General features: G+C 43.5%; 1 protein-coding gene across 3 annotated transcripts in view; it reads right to left on the bottom strand.

Annotated features, from left to right (window-relative positions):
- The window catches only part of LOC101159152 (forkhead box protein N3), a 75,765-nt gene extending 58,687 nt beyond the window's left edge, over positions 1-17,078 (bottom strand). The window contains exon 1 of one of the 3 annotated variants that reach the window (XM_011491485.4): positions 16,669-17,078. The gene's annotated coding sequence lies outside the window, so the exon portion shown is untranslated. Of the gene's footprint in view, positions 1-16,603 lie in introns of all 3 variants that reach the window. The other 2 variants (XM_020714699.3, XM_078943152.1) reach the window with 2 other exon arrangements.
- Between the last annotated feature and the right edge of the window lie 3,230 nt (positions 17,079-20,308).

The following is a 20,308-nucleotide window of genomic DNA, read 5'->3' as shown; positions in this document are numbered from 1 at the left end:
TTTTGTTTTTGTTTTTTTTTTCTAACCCCTTTTTGTCGTATTATTTTTTATTTATTTGTTACATTTAGTGTGTGTGGGGAGGGAGAGGGGAAGAATGTGAGGGGAGGGTGGAAGAGAGTAAAAGGAAGAAAGGTGAAAAGGTGGGGGATACAAGCACTGATTTGACTAAGTTATTAATTTAAGCTGTAACAATTATACCGGATCTGCTGGAAAGACGAATGTTATATCAAAGGTGAAAATCTGACACTAAGATGAGCGAGAAAAAAAAACTGTCCATCAATACACTGTAGGTAAGGAGGAGGGATGAAGCAGACAGGGAGCAGTGTGGAGTGTGCACGTGCACGTGGGGGTGGAGATACATGCATGCTGCCGACGTGAACCGTGTGTTCATAAAGGGAGCCAGATCCTACCCAGCCAGACCAGCCAGACCAGGAGAGGGGAGGAGAGCCCCCCAGGCCAGAAGCCCCCCCAGCATCCGGACCCAGGCAGCCCGGGAGGGGAGGAGGAGGGGACCGCCCACCCCACCAGCCAGGCACAGAGAGGGCCCCCCTACAGGGGCCCCCCCAATGCCCAGAGGCACAAGCGAACCCAGTGTCCGGCCCCCAGGCCACAAGACAGGAGCGCTTAGCCGTACCAGGCGGCAGCCATGGGGGCCACCGGGCGCCGGACACCGAGACAAAGGCCAGGGACGAAGCCAGGGCCCCCGGAACCCAAGAGCCGGCCACCACCCGACCGGCGCCCCGTCCCCGCAAGCCAGCCCAGGCCCGCGACCTTAGCAACCCAGGGATCGCCACGCACCCACAGCCACAGCCACCCCCCTAAAACCCTACGCACTACCACCCCCCCCCGCCATAATATCTGACCCCCCCTCCCCAACCCTCTCAGTGCCCTCCCCTCTCTGTGATGGGGAGGGAAAGCCCCAGAGGGTCCCAGCGAGCCAGCCCCCAGGTCGGTCCTACCCATGCACTCACACACACATACTCACAATCATCTGGTTACCCTCCCTACCCCCGCCGCCAAGCAGCAACCCCCCCCCCAGCCGGCCGACCCCCAGCGCCGCATGCCCGACCCCTCCCGCAGCCGACAGGACACCCATAAGCCCGGCCGCCCCGAGAGGACCAGGCGGGTGAAGACCGGCCGCCCCCCCCCGACCCCACCCATGTATGGAGGTGTGGGAGTGCTGTGTGTGTGCTGCAGGTAAAATAGGAGGTCACCAGTGTGGGGGGATCCACCGCTGCCAAGCCGCAAAGCCCCCCACTCCGGAGTCCCTCTGTGAGTGGTGTGTATTTGCTGTGTGTGTGCTGCTAGCATGCAGTGTGTGTGTCTACAGAGGAAGTTAAAATTGTGGGGGGGCCAGCGAAAGGTGAGCACGGATGTTTCACCGTGCCCCCCTCCACCAGACCCTCTCCACAAGGCCCTAGATGAATCAGAGTGTCTAATATGCAAGTAAAAAGCGGGGAGGAGGGCGGGTGCCAACGAGAACCCAGAGAGGGCCATCCCCAGTGAGCCCCGCCAGCATACCCCTCCCATCCAGATCCCGGGGCCCTATGTGCCTGTGTGCAATATTTGTTTGGGTGAGAGCGGGGAGGAGCGGGCGGATGGGCACAACCGGGGGAGAAGGCTCCCCCGAGCGACCGGCCCCCCAGCCGGCCGCGGTAGGCGCCCCCCCTCCCAGAGCGGCCGGGCAGCCAGAAACGCCAAGCCAGCCGCAGTTGGAGGCCAGAGCCTCGCGGCGCCGAGAGACAGCCAGCAAGGAAGGGTCCCGGTGCCAGAACGGGGGGGCAGGGGGTCCAGCCCCACCATTCATACCCTGGCCCCCCTAAGGACTAGCACACTGCCCCCCCAGCCCCCCCCCCCCAAAAAAAATAAATAAGTAATAATAATAATAATAATAATAATAATAATAATAATAATAATAATAAAATAATTAATATAATAATAATAATAATAATGAAATAAACCCACCCAAGTGAACCCATTAACCCCTGCTGTGACTGCGGCGCCGACCCCCGGGGGGCCAGGCCACGCGCCAACTACCGGCCACGGGCGAAACACCGGCCACGGGCAGACGACCCCAGGCCCCAGAGCTCCTAGCCCCCCCCCCAGCCCCCGCCACGGCGACCAGCCACCCAGCACGGCACCCGGCCGCCGTTCCCGGTCAGCCGCACTGCCTACCCTGCGCCCAGCAGGCACCCGCCCAGGAACCCCTGCCAAGTTGCCGGCAGAGTGTGCGCCCCCACCACCACCCCACCCAGGCAACCAGAGCCCCGAGCTGGGAGAACGACAGGCCCGGCAGAGCCCACCCTCCCAAACCCACCCCGGCCCACCCAACCAGCCAGGACCCGGCTCAACCTATCACCATCCCACCCCCACTAGGTGATGTGACTAACCAGCTGGAGCCAGGGAGAGTCTGAAGCCGACAGGTTTTTTGTGGAGGACATTATCTCTGAACTAATATGCTCTGACATGAGGTTTCTGTAGTGGTTGATGCTAATATTTTTTTTACGTGAATTCAGTTTTGAACTGTAAGACATTTCTGGTCTGTTGAGAATTACGCGGTTTACGCAAATTTTACATCGTGTGTACGCAATTATTTCGTAAATCTTACGCAATTGTGCATGATATTTGCAAGATGAATAAGCAAATTTGTGGCTTTCCACGACCGTTCCATGTATGTCTAATAGACTTTCACGCATGTACAACCAATGTATAACTTTCATATAGTGTATACGGCACACATATCATGTTAAAATTACGTAATTGAGGCACGAATCACGAATGAATTGCATATAAACAGCTCAATAATCACAGATAGTTCATATTTATGTGTTGTTTGCGTGGTTTATTCGTACTTCGGTTATTTTAACATGGGTTATTTGTCATACCTCTGTTGAAATTTTCACACAAAGACCACAACATTTCTCACTTTTCCCACCTATTTTCGGGTAATTTTCATCCATGCAATATATGCAAAATGCATGTAGTGGCTGTGTGACAGCTGTATGTCTCAAGCGTATGCAACTTACATTAGTCCGTACGCATGCTTCACGTTACAATTACCACACGCACGACAATGGTACATTCCATTTTCAACCATCCATACAGGTCAGCCCCTGTATGGGTGCTGCAGGTTTTGGATCAACACGTGACTAAAGGCCCGTACACACCGGGACGAATATTCGCCAGGCGTTATTCGCCAGCGTTTTTCGCCACGTTTTTTGTGTTCACACCCAGGCGATTTTCGATGACGATGAGCCGAGCAAACATGCGATTTCATTCCCTGACATTAGATGGCGCTTAATGTAAAACAGAAATACTCCTGTACACAAGGTGGCGCTGCGCAACTTTACGCTTCTTAAATTCGCTTTTCACTCAGAAGAAGAGAGCAAGTATTTACGCCCTTGTCAGAGTCAAACAAAGAAAACATGAATATTTCAAGCACCAGTAGCTCCAACTGGTGCTTGGTTCGGGGATATTTTAGAATGTCCGTCATTATTTCTTCGCGGCTGTGTAGATGCAACTCGGCGTCTATCTTTTTCGCTGGTATGTGTGCTCAGCAAGGCAGTTTTGTGTTTGAGCGCCCCCAAGTTGTGTTTTACTGTAACTTCAGAGGCTCCAGACACGTGTGCAAAAGCGCCGTTCTCATTGGTCAAATAGATTTCGACGCGACACGTCAGAAAAAAAAAAAAAACGAACCCGAGGCGTTTTTTTTTTTACGCTTTGACGCGTGGCGTTTTTTCGCGTCGGTGTGCACACTCACATTGGTGCCCTTTGTTTAGTCACGAGGCGTTAAACGTCGGCGAAAATCGCCGGCGAAATTCGTCCCGGTGTGTACGGGCCTTTAGGCGTAAGTTGCAATCTTAAAACGTTTTGTCATTAAGAAACAGTCATTGGTAAGTCATACTTCTTTCAAATAAGTTACTATCAGACAAAGAAAGGTAACTATGCCAAGGAATCTCAGGAATTTGGGTTCTTTAAAATTTAATTGTCATTTTCTCATATTTGGTGTCATGAACTGGACAAACAGCTAGAGCCTGGAAACATTGAAATTTTCATGGCAAAAAGAAATTTTCAACTTTACTGATTTGTTGACATATTGCAATGACATTGACAACATAAATTTCTCAATATGACGTGTCAAAGCATCCTATTGCTAAATAAAAACATCTGTAAACACTTTATATTTTTGTTTTATTTAGACTAAAATCTGTCAGCCTTGTTGCTAGAACAACTGGTACAGGAAATCATTTTTGTTTTGTTTGTATTTTACTGTAAAGGAGGTCAGTTGTAGCTTTGGAGATGCAAACAACACCACAGGAGATTTAAAAAAAAAAAAACGCAATGCAACCTTACCGAGATAAGACACCACCAGTAAAGGAGCTTGACCAAATACTGTCCAGAAAAAAGAAAACCCCCATGTAAAACAGAACAAATGATGGCCATATGAAGCCTTTAGAAAGTCCAAGTTATTTTCAGAGTGGGTGGAGGCAGATTCAAAACTTTGTGGCTTCAGTCTAACACAGAATGAGGACTTTTAGATGTCAACTGAAGTCAAGGCAGCCTCAGAGCTAAACTAGAACATGGTTTAGAAAAAAAGCAAAATGTGTGTCTTAATTTAAAGATGTTATTGTTTGTGTAAACCATGTAATAAATGGATTGTGTATACATGTTAAAATGAATGATATCCTTTTCAAAAGACAATCTCGACCCACGATTATACCATAAATTCCTTTCATTCAGTAACAGGAGTAAGATATAGTCCTGAGATGCAGAAAGTAAACTGCAGCTATCTTTTTAATTTGAAGTTGTCTCCTGAGTGGCTCTTTTAACTTTTCAAAGATTTTTGTACATTTTCAAGCTTTACATTTAAATTTAGCAGCGACGTTTTATGCATTTCCAGCCAAAGCAGCAGCTTTAGGAAGGCAGACTGATGAAAAGGAGACGTGACCGAATGTCTTTACATGCATCGAAAGTGCAGAGTATTACTTAGTTTTACAAACTAAAACATCATCAGATAATTAAAACAAAATAAAAATAATTCAAGTTTTTTCTTTTGTGTGTCGTATCTTTGTGGCCCGGTACCTATTGACACATTCATTTTATTCTATTTTTTTAAAGAAATTTACATCTGTGGTCACAGGAACAAAAGGCTGCTTGAAGATGGTCTTTTAGCTTTAACAGGCTTGTCTCTGGTTTTCTTTCAAATCACGGGAAGAATCTCTCCTTTTCTTTTAGTGATCCATATTCAGTGTTGGACATAATATTTCACCGGACGTCACAATGAGTATTGCCCCCCCTTAAACAGGCAGACAAATTGATTACGTTGGAGACTTTAGTTATGGGAAAACAAGAAAATACACGTTCGCTTGAACTAAACTTATGGCAAAAGAATATCAATGTGTTTATAAATTTGCTTTTAAAAATTGTAGAATATAATGTTTTGGTTTTTGTTTTTTTTACTTGAAATGACTTTGTTTCATTAGAATTACAATTATTTTGGTCAGTTTTAAAGCACTTCAGTGTTCATTTTTATTTTTATCTATTGAGCTATTAGTCCAAACAACTGTTCATATCTGGTTTTTGTTTAGAAAATGAGATAATTTGCTATAATTTAAATAAAATTAGCCAAAACATGTATTTAAAAGATATATTTTTAATGTAATCACAGAACTAGCAGCAAGGTCAAGCACATTGTCATAACATTGCATTGCTTGAAGACAGTTTTACCTTTTTCACAACACTTTAACAAAGTATTTTAGTTTTAATTTGAGTCATACTGCTATATTTTCAAACATAACATTTCCTTCATAAGAGGCAAAACATCTTGACATCACTTCTAATCAAACCAACAGCTCTGAAATATCATTAAATCAGCATAACATTGTTTGCAGTGTCACGTCAGCATCTTTGCCTGCTGTTTTTCACTGCTTCCTGTGCTAAGATGCGCTGGAGACAAAGGAGAACTCATCTTTAAAAAATAAATAAATAAAAGCGCTTCTGTCCCACAGAATAACTTAGAAAACTGACACAGAGTGCAAAATCCTGCCTGAGAGAAAACCCTTCCCAGACACAGACACGAATGTATGAACACACATGCACACAAACGGCGTCTTTGGTATTTACATCATACAGGAAGGTATTTTTTCCCCTCATGCTGCCAGAGAACAGGCCCACGCATGGACACACAGACGCTGACTAATACACAGAGACTCCTTTGGGGTGGGAGGCGAGGGGGCAAATGTGTATTTCTATATGTGCGTATGTACATAGTTATACCAGTTGTCTGTTAAACTTTTATATGCTGAGTCATACGGGCCGTATTTCTAATCTGAAACCCGTATGTATGAGCTCTCACATTTGTTTGTGTGGAGCATTAATAGACTGTACATCTTATTTTAGTCTTAAGCCCTTAAATACTTGGTGAAACGCTGTTTGTGGTTTTGGACCGGCCAAACTAATGAGGTTATTTGGAAAAGCTCTGTATGTGTGGTATTTAAACTGCTGGTGTGTGTTGATTCCCCGATTTCTAAACTCTTTAGTTGTTGTGTGGGGTGAGTTCCCTCTGGTTTGAGGTTTGAGGTTAGACAGAGAAAAAGCGGGAGAAGACAACAAAAGTGCTTGAGTGTATTTAGGTCTGTTAAAAGCTCCCCGTTCTCCAATCCAGTGTCAGATGGCAGATGTTTAGAGCTGCGACCACAACACTTGGAGAAGACAACGAGCGGCCTAGTCAGCCACAGACGCAAGTGGAGCAGTCCTCCTCTGTTCTTAAACGCAGAGCTAAAAACAGATACTTGTGTTGAGCGTTGATAAAGGCCAACCCCTTCAGTGACTTCCCTTCACTGTGTTTTCTTGCGCTAAATAAAAGCAATATTGGTGGAGATGACCCTAGAATCAACAGCTCACTTTTCTGCCGGCCTTTATTTTCTGGTGAGGACCAATAAAGGTCGGATAGTGTTTGACAGCAGGCGGCAATTTCATAACAATACAATCTATTTCAAACAGTTGTTTGTCTAAAGCAGGGGTGTCCAAATCCAGGCCTGGAGGGTCGGCCTCCAGTTGGTTTTCTATCCTTATCTGCTGCTGATTACCTGGATCAGGTGTGCTTAGCCAATAAGGAGCATCAATGGCAGGTAGGTTGGAAAACATGTAGGATACTGGTCCAGTACACCAATAGAAAATATGTGCATGAACATTTTAGCCCTACAGGCGAACCAAGCGTTCTACAACCTTGATTTTTCGTGAGGGTCACCTACAGCTTTTTGCCTGCAGACAGCCCCATCAACCCGTAAAGGCAGTTGTGACTACAGCTTAAAGAATCCATGAAAGGCTTTAACACAGGTGCATGCTAGGATTTTAACAACATACAGCAATACAATCTCTTTAGGTTATTCAAAGTGTTTGAATATCAAGGCAAAACAACAAGGAAGTAACAACTCTAACCAGTTCTGAGGTCATTTTTGTCTCTACCTGTGATAGCAGATGCTCAAAACTGTATGGCTGAATCTGTCTATGACATCACTGCAGGCAGCCACAGAGGAAGAGGAGCATCAGAAAGAGGCATGCTGACGTCAGCGCATTCATTTAATGTCAGTTATCTAGGGGTCCGACGTCTGCAGGACGGATATGCCATGAGTGGGTTTTTTGGGATTGCAGTAACACATAACTGCAATATCATGCAGATGAAGGGGCGTGTGCTTCTGCATAGCTATGACATCACAAGGGGGAGGTGGCCTTATGTGAGCATGGCAGCTGTGAGATGTTGGGGGGGGGGGGTTAAGGAAGAGGAGACAAAGTGCTGAAAACAGACCCAAACTGAGAGATTATGCAAGCCAGAGTGGGAAAATGTGTTTCTGAGATGAATTTTCTGTAGGACTTTTACTAGAGGCTAAGATTGCATTAAAAACAGACACAAGCAGTCACGCATACAACTAAAACGCACATGAACATCTGCGCATGCAAACACGCATACGCCACCCCCTCCCCTCCCGCACCACTTACAAAACAAAGCTTCCCAGGGACAGGAAATCCTTCCACCCACGTTCCTGTGTTGCTTAGCGACCACAGCAGCGTCACGTTATGCATGCCTCTAAAATGCACAAACAAGTGGACAGAGGCACAAGCAGACACACAAGCTGCAGCTCCTTAAAGTCTTCATGAGCAGCACAAAAACCCCACCAGATAAGTGAGCAAAAGCTGGCTGACTCTGGACACAGCTGCCCTCCGGTTCGTCAGCCATGGATCTAAACCAAACATGACATCACCTCTTGTAAACATAAAACACTCCCCCCCCCCAATTTATTAGCTCTATTTTTACACCAGATGACGTCTTTCTGGGCTTTTGCCCGAAAGCGTGTCTCAGCAAGATGAGGGGGAGAGGGGCTAATTTAACAGAGGTGGTCAGCTCTGTGGACAATAACTAGACAATCATGACCTGGGGGGATACAGGGGACCTGTATTCCTTCAAGCCACCTTGGCTGTTTAATCCAGTTGTTGCCATTTTAAACCCAGCGTTTAACACAGCAGTCGTTGTAGCTCATGAAAGCCATGGAGTAGAAAAACCCACAAAAATGACATAACTCACTCCCTCATTAGTTTTTAAATTTAACTTTAGAGACAAACTGAATAATTATCAAATGACACAAAAGCTCTCTCCCCAGTTCACCGTCATTGTTGGCTAAATTTTAAAGGACAAAAAGTCCGTCGAAAGTAGGCCTGCACATTAAACCAAAAATGTATTGTCATCGCGATTTCAACCTGTGCAATAGGGCTGTTCAATATGAGGAAAACTCACGATTTGCAATATTAGTGATCAATATTGTGAAGACAACATAACTTGCCATACATGAACAAATAGCAAAACAATTAAAAACATCAATTCCATTTTCCTGCTACAGTTTGGAATAAATAAGAGTCAACATACCTTAAATCATTCTCCAAATGACCCCTGTCTACATCTGACAAAAAAGGACTCCACCCGATTGGTCAACAACGTAAAGGGGTCCATCCGATTGGACAAGTGCATAAAGGGATTTATGTGATCCCTTAAATACTTCAAGCTGCCATAAGATTGTTACGGCACATTTAAGAAGACCATCTATTGCAATTTTCGCCATCTTTTGCGATATGCTTGATATCGCGATAAAAGTAAATTTGCGATTTATTGTGCAGGCCTACTGTGCAATATCACAAAAGAGGCATAAACTGCGATAAGTGGTTACGTTAAATGTCTACACGTATCCTGAAAGAATCTCATGGCAGCTACAGCCCTTTACAGATTTGACCAATCGAACAGACCTCATCACGTCATTGACCAATATGAAGCCTTTTCATATTTGATGCTGCCTCCTACACTCCATTTAGAGTGTAACGTATAAGGAGTGTAATTATTCATTTTCACAATTTTTTTTAACAATTTGTGTTTGTTGATATGATTCAGTTGATATTGGTTCGTTTTGAATGATCCAATTCAAACTAAAATCGATTTTTATTTTCAACCAGTGTGACTTAGAGATAAATATCTGGGTACTGAACAGTGCAGGGGAATTTCCCTAGTTTATTTGGCATTTCTTGCTAGATAATCACGTGTAAATTAAATATGTGTAAAAAGTAAAACAATATTAGAACTTTATACCACACTGTATGGTGACATGTCTCTGGAAAATTCAGGGTCTCCACATTTTGGACTTTAATGATGGCTTGATCCTTTGTCTGCTGTGCTGGCGCTCATTCGTGACATCACATATATAGTAAGTCGATGTTATAGTAAAATGAACTCAACATGCTTTAATCCAAATGATATTTTCCACAATCAATATAATCCATCATTTCATGGCTGATGTTATTCACACATATTTAGGTGTGACCAAACACGAAAAACTGGTTGATTTGTGCGGCCAAGCTGGAAATTACTGCAGTGGCCGCACATATTTTAAGTACATCCAAGGCTAGATGGGTTGCATACATTAACCTAACCCTTCTCCGGGTTTGTGCGGCTAAGAAGAAGTTCTTCGCTGGCTGCAGGTATTTAGAAAATTACGAGAGAGTAGTTCGTTTCTTATTCAAGTTTTTAATGATTTTTTTTTTTACATAGGTTGTTTCCATTAATAACTTGCAGAATGATTGCAATTAAAGGAAAAAAAGGATGGATTAGTTGTTTTGCTATCTGATCATGTATCGCAAGTCATATCGCCAAGGCAAAATTGATCACTAACATTGCACCTTGCAGGTTTTCCACATGTCATGCAGTCAGAAGATAGTGACCGTGTTTCCATTCATAAACATCTGCTCTCAGATGAAAGAAAAAGTCATGAGGTAGCTCGAAAAAAAAAAAAAAAAGAAGTAAAAATGCTGAAAAGCAGAGCAGCGGTCAGGAAGACTGCCGAAATGCAGTTTTTATCTTCTAAACGTGCAGATTGATTGGAGAAGCTCTGGAAACTTTAAATCACACTGGACTTCAAAGTCTCTTTTGGTGTATTTGCAGTCAGCTGCTTCGACTTTTCCTTTGGCTGCAGAGTTGCAGATACACATTTTTTTTCCATGATTTACAAACATGATAAAAAAAAAGAACCTGCTCGAACAGTCGTGCGATCTTCGTCCTACTGCTACCAACCACTGCAGCTGTTAGATATTAAGCGTTTTGTTTTGTATTGTGTTATGGCTATTAAACACATCAAAATCAGTGAAACAAATGTGGATTGAATGTCAAGGCAAGAGATACTCTGGTGCGACACAGAAAACTTTCCAAGAGCAGCTGCACAAGGAAATACACACAGCTTTAAAATAATGACACATCATAGTGCTGTGAGACAGCAAAACTATTTCACAACCTCAGGTTTTCAATTTGTATTCATCTGACCTTTTCCACTTAGGTACTTTCTCAGCTACTGCTTTTTGTTTGCACAGCCCCTTTCCTTCCATCTTTTTGCAATTTCAAATTTGTTCTTTTTTTTTGCTCCGTCTTAGATTCACTTGCGCCAATTTAATAATCTGCCTCTTGCAAGTTTTAAACTTTACAAAAAAGAAAATAGTACTTTAAAATTAAATGTTAGAAAGCCATCACCCTTTAGTCAACACTAACACAGCATCTTTTAAACATTGCTTGGGATCCATATGGAGCCTTTGTAAACTGTGCTTGACATTTACTCATTCACACTCTCACAGAGCAGTTTCCTGCCTCCTGGTGCCCCTTTGGGATTCTTGTCTTGCATAAAAGCACTTCGACAAACAGATGGGGGTTGGATTTAAACTTTCTGATTGGTGTGAGGGATTTACAGCACAGCAAACAGAAAGAAAATCAGTGAAATATTAAGATGTACACAGCTGAGCCAGAAGGCCAAAATAATTTAAATTTCAAATTGTCGAATCAATTTTTCTTTAAAAAAAACAAAACAAAACAAAAAACATGAGTAAGGATCATGTACTGTAATCATTTGAGTTTCGTTCCCAACCGTTCTGACGTCAATTACAGGTTCTATCAGGTAAAACAGAGAATGTGAGGCGATCACCTTCAAAACATGACAGCAAACACGTCTGTAGCCAAAGCTGAACGTCTGCTGGAAAACACAATCTAGGAACTGCTCAACGAAACACGACAAAAAAATGCAGATGAACTCTAAGACCCTAAAGGATATGAATTCTCCTGGGTTTCTTTGGAAGACACTGTTGCCATACAATTTAAGAAAAATGTAAAACTCCATCATGGTGGTGTGGACAAACCATCGCTGACAGAAAGAGTAAAAAAAACTTCACCCCTATGTATTAACACAGTGCGAGCGTGGATGGTTCAAAGAGTTTATTTGTGGTTCTGAGGATGGAAAGCAACCAACCCCCCTGTCGCATTATCATCACAGCAGGAACAAATGGACTGCTGAAAGAATGCTTTAAAAAAAAAAAAAATTAAAATGCGGCATTTTAGGTGCCATAAACATTCGTATTTTTTTCAACCTCACCATAAAACACAAATTTAAATAGACAATAGATTGCCCAATGGTCGTATGGAACAAACCAGAGTGAAAGCCCCTCCTAGCCTTTAAGAAGTTTGTTTCTTAAAGGCCCGTACACACCGGGACGAATATTCGCCAGGCGTTATACGCCACGTTTTTCGCCACGTTTTTTGTGTTCACACCCAGGCGATTTTCGCTGACGATGAGCCGAGCGAACATGCAATTTCATTCCCTGACATTAGATGGCGCTTAATGTAAACAGAAATACTCCTGTACACAAGGTGGCGCTGCGCAACTTTACGCTTCTTAAAGTCGCCTTTCACTCAGAAGAAGAGAGCAAGTATTTACCCGCTTGTCAGAATCATACAAAGAAAACATGAATATTTCAAGCACCAGTAGCTCCAACTGGTGCTTGGTTCGGGGATATTTTAGAATGTCCGTCATTATTTCTTCGCGGCAGTGTAGACGCTACTCGGCGTCTATCTTCTTCGCTGGTATGTGTGCTCAGCAAGGCAGTTTTATGTTTGAGCGCCCCCAAGTTGTGTTTTACTGTAACTTCAGAATCTCCAGACACGTCTGCAAAAGCGCCATTCTCATTGGTCGTATAGTTTTCGACGCGGCGCGTCGAACCAAAAGAACGAACCCGAGGCGTTTTTTAAAAAGTGACGCTTTGACGCGTGGCGTTTTTTCGCGTCGATGTGCACACTCTCATTGGTGCCCTTTGTTTAGTCACGAGGCGTTAAACGTCGGCGAATATCGCGGGCGAAATTCGTCCCGGTGTGAACGGGCCTTAAGATTGTTCTCTTTACTTTGGTTAAAATGAAACATATTCACTGAAAACAAGACACTCGGTTTGCTTGCATGTGAACCCTGTTGCGGTTAACTACAGTATGAATACAGGGAGACTAACCAACCATCCGATGGACATAAAAGGTGAAAATGAGAGCAAATTGTCATTCAGAAAAAAAAACTTGAATCAAAAAATGTGTTTATCCAAAAGAAGCTGGAAAAAGTCTCATTAGGAAACCTGTAGCGAGAAGGTAAAGGTGTTCTTGCTTTTCTTTCTACTGTTTTGACACTAACTTCCCCCAAATAATCAGCTATAATGACATCACACAGTTACAAGACACTAGGGTTGGGCGATGTCCCCTAATTTGGCCGTTGACAATGTTTGCTGTCAACCATCGGGATGGACGATGATATCGTCGGGGGCGAGGGGGGGGGTATTTTTACATTTTTCGTTCTTATATAACTGCTATTCGTTATTTTGCTTTTTTCATTTTATTTCCCAACTAATGGTTAATCCGCGATGATCCAGTATAAACTGAGGGAAGTGACTTTAACAGAAAAAGTAACAAGCAAGATAGAAAAGAAGTAGTCCGCTCCCGCACTTAGCGAAGTGGACCGGCGGAGTGCGGATTTACAGCTTTGTGTTTGATGGGGAGGGGGGGGGGGGGGTACATGAGCGGTATGTGTGGGAGATTTAAGACTGCGATCCGTCCCGCAGCTCTAGGGGTACTACCTACCGAACTCAGAACCGGGTCTAAACGTGTGTCTGAGCACAGCTCGGATCGTCAGCAGACACACAGCGGTTTGAGCATCAAAGCAGAAATGTCGCTCAGTCCTTAGAAAACATTCAAACAATCACGCGGATTTGTGTTTCCAGTCGTGTCCCGACTAAATAAATGCTGATGTTATTCTTACATGTTTACGTGCAGCGCCACCCAAAGCTAATGTTGTTAGCCCGTGTTAGCATACTGCTAATCCTGGCTCCGTTCAGAAAAAGCACTGACCACACGGATTAAAATTCAAATGATAAGCGAACAGATGTTTCATAATAACCGTAACATTATTAAAAGCACGTTTAGAAGATCATCTCGTATTTTACCGAGCTGATATGTCAATGTATATAGCCGCTCGGCGCTGTTATCGTTTTGTATTGAATTGTAACATTCAATAAAGTTTGGAAAAAAAGCCGCTCGGCGGAAGTTGTATCCCCTTCCGGTTTTCAAACTGCGCATGTGCGAATACTGCGCATGTGCAAATGATTTATTCCGACCGAAATTGTGACCTTAGTGAACGTTTTTATATTCTGAAAACATTTTTCTGGGCCCATGTACACCGTTGGATTCTAATCCGACCATTGATCCCATCAAGATATTTTGTACATGTAACCGCGGCTTCTGGTGTCGACGCGCAACGTGGCGGGGGCGTGGCATCACGATGGTGGTCTCTCCATCGGGATGTCAGTCACCCATCACGATGGACGATATCATCGTCCATCGGCACAACCCTACAAGACACGGCACACTGGTTTGCCCTCAAGAGTGCAGTGTGAAACCAATCAAACTACAGCAAAGATATCAAATTATTCAACATTACTCGCCCATTTCAGCTGAATCATTGAATCACTGAATCATTAAAAAGGACAGTTGGTTTTGTATAGCAGCAGCAAACTGAAAGAAACACCTAAAACGTCAGTTAACCCTTTAAAACAGAAGATTTAGATGTATAACATTTATATAACAGGCTCTTTGAGATACCACAGATGTTTGAGCATTTATGCAAATTCCATAACTCCAACAGATTCTACCGTAAAGTGTTGTATGTCAGCACAAAGCCGCTTATCTCCACTTCAGAAACTGTTGGAATGACAGAAATTCCATAAACGGCTGACGAGTTACGACAACCTCAGCACTGGGGCTAAAGCTCTGGTGTTAAGGGGTTAAAAAAATTGCAATTCAAAGATATTTGTATGCTTAATTGATGAAAAAAAAGCAATTAAGCTATTTACCATGGAAAAAATAAGCAGGATTAACCCTAAATGTCCCTATAAAGTCCCACTTCAATCATCTTTTGATCCAATTGAATAAAGAAAAACTCATGAATCTAATTTTAATCTTAATTTTTTAAATATATGCCCAACATCATCCGATAGAACAGCAAAAATACTATTTTCGTCATTAAAAGTTGCTTAGAATTACCTGCAGGTTTGCACCCACTTGCGGTTCCCACAGCATTCACCCCCCACCGCAATGCTCACCTTTTTCTTAAAGAAAATGAATATTACCAAATGTCACTTCCCCAGTGAAAAGCACAGCACCGTGTTCTCTTTTCTCTGTGTGAATACACTCCATCATACCTTTGAAACGTAAGAGGTCAGGATATTTTTATCTGTTTTGCTGATAAGGTAATGTTTACTGTACTGTTTACCTTTTAGAACTAAATGTACCAGAGCCTCTGCTGCATGCTTTACTCTCAGACTGTGATTTAGACCCACTGCCTTCTGGATCGCAGCCAGAACGGACCGGAACACAGCAGCGGGTCCATTCAAAAGTATTGAAACAGGGAAATGTGAAGGGGACCAAAAGGGAAAACTGATGCTTGGCCCAGATGGTTCCATACCTTCTGCACACATGAATTATGGACCTTTTTATGCTGTGTTCAGAGGATTTACTCCCAGAGTGTTGTACTGAGAGTGCTAACCCACAGATCCGTCCATACTCATTATCTGTGCTCTTGGTTCTGCATTCAATATTCAATTTACACAACTCAATCTGGCGCTGGAGCTGAAAAAAGTACCAGACACCACAAGCGGAGTTTCTTTTCTCTCGGAGACCGTCAGCTGTCTCCAAAGTTAAAAAAGAAGCGGGCTTACTGAACATGGCGCCACAGGGGTGTCTATTGAGAGACAGGGAGAGGTGGAGGGGCGAAAACTCCATTGAGCGCAGCCATGGGGGGTCAATATGTGAATGAACGTTTGCCATATAGGTGAATTATGAATGAGCAGCACTCTGAGCACTCCTGGAGAGAGCATGGCAGCAGCCGTCTCCTTCGCCCCCGTCTCTACCCCCCCCCCTCCCTAAAAATCTCCATCATCCCTTCTTTTCACTTTGTCTCATCAGCGCCTGCTGGGTTAATCTGCCAAAGCACTGGTCATCTGACCGCCTCCTCTGCTGCCTCCAAACCAGGGGAGGTGTAGACGCTCCATCTGAGGAGGCACCTCTCCCTATGAGCATCCATATTTACACAGCCTCAGATGGATGCACTCACATGGCAGCAGGAGATAATAGAAAAGCGAGCCACGCACGTGCAAAGGCAGGCGCATGCATTAAGAGGACGGCTCTAGGGCGCACACACATTTCTCCCAGCTGTTCTCCTGGCCCCAGAGTTTGGGTGCGCGCATGTGTGTGTGTAATCCAGTGCTACTCAGCCTGTGCCACACTCTTCCCTCTGCTGCTGTGCCTCTGATCAGATCTGCCTCCTTCAACCTGTTTGCCGTATATGGATCACACACACGCGCATGACATACACATTGAAGCTTCTACTACTTATGCAGCTTTTTGTTGTGCGTAAAGATAGCAGGAAAAACTCCAGGAGATATTTGGAAACGCATGCATGCGCAGTGAAAGGGGGAGTTTTGAAGGAAAAAGAGGAATGTTAAGGACTCCCAACTTAAAGTGCGTTGTAAAAAGATCAATTTGTTCCCTAAAAAGTAGCCCCTCCTTTTGATCCCTTCACTCCAGTTTATAGTGGTCACTCTGGCTGACTTTGGCCCCCCGCTTTTATAGTTGGTAGGGGTTAAAAAAGAAGAAGAAGAAGAAGAAAACACAAATTGTGAACTATACACAGACATAAACTAACAACACTCAGGCGCGCACCTTCACCATACCCTTCACATCCAGAGCCATGCGGCACATGTCACACACCGCGGACATGGAGTCACCTTAAGATCCTTCTGTTCCTGGGGAACCCCGTCTCCACACTCTTCTGTCAGACTTGTCTCTCCTCCTTGTCTTCCTTTTTATCGAGCTATCAGTCCGCCCTTCTTCCTTTGCCCCCTTTTCCTCTCTTGCCACCCTCTTCGGTTCGGTTCTCGGTCACTTCCAGGCGTTTTCCCCAAACCTCTCCATGTCTGCCCCGCCAGTCTAGCGTTTCCAGCACCGAGCGAGCGTACCTGCACACACACACACATGCGCACACACACACGAGCTGCGTTCCTATGGTCTCCCTCTCTCCCTCTGTTTATCCCTATGTGCGAGCGCACAGAAGAGCTTGGCGAGTGCGCGCAGTGCGTGTGTGTGCGTCTGCGTATGTGTGTGTATGTGTGCGCGTGGATACGCGTTTCTGCGCTTTGGCTGCCTTGCCCCGCAAGCGGGAGAGGACTTCCCCCGGAGGCCACCCCGGGTCCTAAAGAGAGCCGCATTCACTACAAGAATGCCATTGTGTACAGACGGAGTTGCCGAAGATCGTCTATTACATTTAACGGGTGGTTTCACTCGCTGTTTTTGTCTTAAAAACAAGTTAGAAACTTTTACGTGTATAAAACTGCTTTTGAAAATATCAAAACATGAATTTAATTCATAATGTGCCTATCCCTATGCAACATAATATATTAATTTAAATTTGGCCATTGTGGAAACACACATCAAGCTGCAAAATAAAAATTACAGCGTAAAATATTTATTTTTGCCAGTTTCTTAGGTGTGTATAGCATTGAATTGGTTAAAAATTTGGTTTGTTTCCATCTTCAACTTTCTACATTGTTGCTATGACAACAGAAGGCTGAGGCGCAGGCAGAAAGTCATACAGAGGTGATAAATGGAGGATGGCTATTTTCTCTAAATCAAGACACCCCGGCTTGCATTCTTGACACACTCAGTCAACCCCACTTCACATCCTAAAATAGTTTAACCTGCCGTCCTGGATTATGAAAATTCATGCAAACAGAGCAAATGAAGAATTGAAAAAGATTGCACACGTTGTAATTTTTTTTTAACAGTGTGAGTCATCAGCTCAAACCCACTCAAGCTTTGGTGCAGCCACCGTCTTCCTCATCTCTCCACCCCTCCCTCCCAACTCTCCCCATCCAGCCTCAGAGCGTCATCAGGGTGCCATGGCAACGACCCGCCTATGGGAGACAGAGATCAGATCATTATGGACCATGGGATCCAGAAACTGAAGGGCATTTTTTCCTCCTTTCTGTGAGCACAGGAAGTGGTAACCCTTCACAAGAGAACTTGAACTTCTAAGTGTAGCAGCCAGTGTGGTATGAGAGAAGTTCTCTTTGATGGCGGGAGGAGTTGTCTGAAACTTGAGTAGTGCATGCTGCATTCCAGCATGCGGCTAAAAATAAACAGAACATGATTAGAAATGCAAAATGAACTTCTCTGAGAAGTAAACAAGTAGCCTCCAGAACTGGTTGAGCAAAACCTGCTGAATAAATGGATCTGACAGACGTGGCAGCAATTGGTCTCCTGAAAGCCCACAGTCAGGAAATCCAAGTGTGCTTTATTTATGGGTGGGGAAATCGACTTGGGAAAAGTGCATCGCAGTGAGTTCGAGTTTAAAGACACAGGCACAAAAGTACACGAAGGAACTGTTTTTTTTGATAGAGATCAAAGAGGATGGTTGGGGAAAATGAAGTGTGTTTACAAGTCTGTGCCCCCATTATTACTGGGAGTGTGTGCAGACTGGTGCATGTATGTTTTTACAGCGAGCCCAGAGGGCTGCTATGAGCTGAAGTGACAGCACTCATCCTGAAAATGTGCTACAAAGTTTTCCATTGTGGAAAAAAAAAAAAAAACAATGGTGGAGAGAAGGAAATAAATCTGGAGGCAAACAAACATCGAAACAGTTGTTACTCCTTTAATCAAAAGAGATTTCCCATCTAGGCATGTGCACCTGCAGGTATTTTTTACGACTACTCTGAAGCTTTTTAATTCCTGTTTGTCTTTTTTCCTTTATGGAAATTATTGAACAGAGATTCTCTGTCCACAAAAAAAATAAAAAAAAATAAAAATTAATAAAAATCCTTCGGGCCAGACAAAAAGAAAAGTAACAAAAAGGACTGAACAGATAAAAACAAACCTCTTGGACTTGGGTCCCTTTTGAACTAACCGATTCAATTAATCTATAACTTTATTGAAAAAAATGATTAAAAAAACAGACCCTTCCATGTTGTATACCTTTTTGCTATGACCTGTTGCTTGCAGCATGCAGGTGGGAAAATTGTGCAGTCTATGATAGTGCTATTACATAAATGTTTGCCCATTTTTCTCCCCTAGTATCAACCTATAAAGGCAGTTATGATTAAGGGTGTATTTGGACTGTAAAAATCGCTTGATCCAGGCTGAGTCTGCTTAATTTGGTCTGGATCGAGTCCTGAACCTTGGGTTTTGATTGTATTCAGTCTGCCGTCAGGCGGCCTTTCCTGTTCTGAACCAAAGCTTGTAAACAGAACCACATGAAAAAAGATCTCTTGAATCATTGGCTAGGAATAACAAGGGCGAGGCAAAGCAACTAGAAGCAGAAATTGTGGAAGTCCTGCACTTTGCGGTCCTTGTCATGATAGTTCATTGATTCAAACTTCCTATTTTGCAGATCGATTTTGATGATCTGTATCAACGTCAGGTACAACAGTGTGAGAAGCTATGTGTATCACGTTAAACGTTGTTTTAATGAGCCTGCATTCATCCGACCACATTTCAATTTTGTTGGGTCTTTTATTGGATAACACAACAACCATTCATTTGCATTTGACCGCTGCTCCACGGTTGCTTCATTCCTAATCTGTTTACATCACACGACGACCGGTTACGGTTAGGTTTTGGTTCAGTTGTTACGCTCTGAGGACGGATTTTATTCAGTCAGAGGAATCGCAGAGTGAACCGAAGCTCAGTCCGATTGGAAATGAACCGAGACCACCTCCAGAGATGGGACAGAGATTTGTTCCTGGTCCCGGACTGGGGTCCACTTGGGTGTATACAGACTGAAATCTTGTTCCGGATCATCGGGGAAAAAGAACTCTGGTTCATTTTAAGTGAACCAAATGTGTCCAGTCTGAATACACCCTAACTCCTTATTTGTTTACTTGACATAACTCTTTCCACTTTGTCTATTGTTTGTGTATAACTTTAACATTCATACATTTACTGCAAAACTGGATACAATTTATCAAATGCAAAATAAAAATTAAATTTCATTTTTTTTCAAGGTTACTCATTTTTTTCTAATTTAAATTTGAAAAAAAAAACTTCATTAAACAATGAAAGAACCTCACTTCTGCAGAATGTCTCCAGGCTTTCGGTGGTTTTAAAACTTGGTGCTTCGATCCAAATGTATGAATGATGTCTCATGACACCCCAACCACTTTGGACTCACGGGATCCCACTTTATCCTCCTATAGCAACAATGAATAACAAATAATTGACAAAACAATTCTTCTTACTTTTCATATTCAGGAAAACAAGCCAGCCAAATGTTTTGGATACAAATGAACCTTGCCAACTGGGGTAACCCCAAATGTTGACAGTTTAAACACAGGTTGAACCGTGGATGCCAGGTCTGACAATGTACCATTCAGT

The sequence above is a fragment of the Oryzias latipes genome, chromosome 24 (assembly GCF_053564925.1).
Source record: "Oryzias latipes strain Hd-rR chromosome 24, Olatipes_Hd-rR_3.1".
Taxonomy (NCBI): domain Eukaryota; kingdom Metazoa; phylum Chordata; class Actinopteri; order Beloniformes; family Adrianichthyidae; genus Oryzias; species Oryzias latipes.
The sequence above is the reverse complement of the archived record's forward strand: the minus strand, read 5'-3'. Positions and strand labels throughout refer to the sequence as shown.